This window comes from Seriola lalandi, unplaced genomic scaffold (genome assembly GCF_002814215.2).
Source record: "Seriola lalandi dorsalis isolate HSWRI2012SDOR001 ecotype SW California unplaced genomic scaffold, Sedor1 jcf7180002054866, whole genome shotgun sequence".
NCBI classification, from domain to species: Eukaryota; Metazoa; Chordata; class Actinopteri; order Carangiformes; family Carangidae; genus Seriola; species Seriola lalandi.
This window is the reverse complement of record NW_019525419.1, coordinates 1,194,257-1,196,784: the sequence shown is the minus strand read 5'-3', so window position 1 is coordinate 1,196,784 and position 2,528 is coordinate 1,194,257. Positions and strand designations below refer to the sequence as shown.

General features: G+C 37.4%; 1 pseudogene; it reads left to right on the top strand.

Moving 5' to 3' along the window:
* The first annotated feature begins 241 nt into the window (after nucleotides 1-241).
* On the top strand, nucleotides 242-2,121 carry LOC111671100 (sodium- and chloride-dependent GABA transporter 2-like; annotated as a pseudogene).
* Nucleotides 2,122-2,528: the final 407 nt, after the last annotated feature.

Below are 2,528 nucleotides of genomic sequence, written 5' to 3'. Positions count from 1 at the left end.
TTTTATGCATCACTTTACTATGACTTTTTTCACGTGCCCCTCTAACTTAATATTTTCACTTTTTCATTGCAAGGGGACTGCATTGATCATCAACTTAATCATTCACCAATAGATCACGTTTCTCAGAATACAACATCTTCAGTTGAAAAATTCTGGCTGTATTTATTCACTAAAACCAAATTGAAGCAGTTTCTTAACAGGCTTATATCAGAAAATCTTCTTAAACATACATTATTTTCAGGAGGAGAGTCCTGGGTTTGTTTGAAGGAATTGAAGATATGGGTAGAATCCACTGGGACCTGGCTGGGTGTCTTCTGCTGAGCTGGATTGTTTGTTACTTCTGCATCTGGAAAGGAGTCAAGTCTTCTGGCAAAGTGAGATTCTCAACAATAATGTTTGACAACTCTGAGGGAGTGAAACAACTCATTCTCAACAATAGCTTAAAGACCTTTTTTAGTGTTTTTATTTTGTCTACCCCCTATATCTATGTCGCTCCTCCTATTTCAGGTGGTCTACTCATGGCCACATTTCCTTATGTGATGATGATTGCCTTGTTGATCTGTGGTCTGACATTGCTAGGAGCCATAGATGGTATTCGATTTTACCTTTCTCCTGATTCAACACATCTGGCTAACCCTCAGGTGAGACGAAAATGTGGGTGATGAGCGAGACAGTCCACATTATTAGTTCACATACCATTATATAGCTTGGCAACACTGTGTCAACCTTTGAAATCTTGTTGCAGGTCATATAATCTTTTTCCATCACAGAGATGCATTTGCCCTGTGCATGATGAACAGTGTGACCAGCTTTGTTGCTGGCTTTGCAATATTCTCTGTCCTTGGCTTCATGTCCTATGAGTTGGGTGTCGACATCTCAATGGTGGCTGAATCAGGTAAGTTTTTTGTAATACCACACTATGACCTGTGCTGTGTTGTATTGTAATGATTTGTCCATTAGAAGCAAAGCTAAGCTGTCTAATTTGAAAGTCTTGTAAGACAGACAGTTTTAATAATATTACTATGTATTTTTGCAGGTCCTGGCCTGGCATTCATTGCCTGCCCTCGAGCAGTAGCCATGATGCCTTTACCCCAACTCTGGGCTGCTTTCTTCTTTATTATGATTATCTTCTTTGGACTTGATAGTCAGGTTTCCTGATGTAAATACAGTTGAAAAGATAAACAACTTTCCTTTCTCTGTAATAATTTTAATTTTTCTCCATCTTAATTCTCACGGACGGCAGGGAGGACTCTCTGTATTTCAGCTTTTTGATTACTATGCCTGTAGTGGGATCCCTTTATTACTTTTTGCCATTTTGGAGTCCGTTTGTATAGGATGGGTGTATGGTGAGTTACGTTGTTATTCAAATACAGTTACTATCTGATCCTGTGACTCAGCACTAAATACACCTTTGACAAATTTGTGCTGGAAATGTTTCCTATCTGCATTTCATTATCCTTATATTCTAATATAAATTATCTAATAAATGTCTGTCTCCCAGGTGCCAGTCATTATTATAATAATATTATGGATATGATTGGCTACCGCCCTTCACCTTATATGAAATATTGTTGTTAAGTTCATCAATCCATGTGTGTGTACAGTAAGTAAATAAAGTGAATTATTCTAAATCTATGTGAATGATAATGGAAAAATTTCTAACCAAATTTATAGAAAATGTTTGACTTTTTTTTCCTTTATTGCTCCCATCGCCAAATTTCCATGGTTCAGTTATAGTTAAGAGTTATGTTTCTTTCTTCACAGAGCATATTGCTTTTCTCTCTGGTCAAATTTACCCCTCTGAGATACAACAACACCTACCAGTACCCATGGTGGGGCCATGGCCTCGGGCTATTTCTTGCTTTCTCTTCAGTCCTCATGGCACCACTGTGGTTTCTCTACAGTCTGGCTGTTACTCCAGGAACACTAAGACATGTGCTCTAAACATTATTTATGCCACATGTGTTTCTTCAGTTTGCTGTGTTGTTACGGTCGATTAATAGTGGCCCTTTCCTTTTCTGCCCACAGCAACTGAGAGTGGTGACCACTCCAGCAGATGACCTGTTCAGAGCACCACTGAAGAAGACCAACAAATCTGAAACATGCTTTTCCTGCAAATGAGGAATATGCTTTGAAGACGCCAGAAAAATGTGTTATCTCTAATGGGGTTTAAAGCCTTTCAACATCCTTTGTAAAGATGGTCAGAAATGTATTTAACACCATATTTTATTTCGTCCAGTGAAACGTCTGGTCCCTGAAAGCTGTGAACAAAACAACAACTTCAACACAGTCTGCTCAATTTATTGTTGAATTTATACTTTGAATACCCTGAAATGATCAGCAGCCTATTTGAAAATATGTAACACTTTAATTGAATATTGCATTAGTTTATTTAACATTATTGTTTGTGATCAAATGTATACATGCATTTACAGAGTGTATGTATGTAAATGTACAGCATATTTCAAAAAGAGGAGATCTGCAAAGAAATAGATCTGTCCGTATTATTTTCATTTTTGCAAATAATG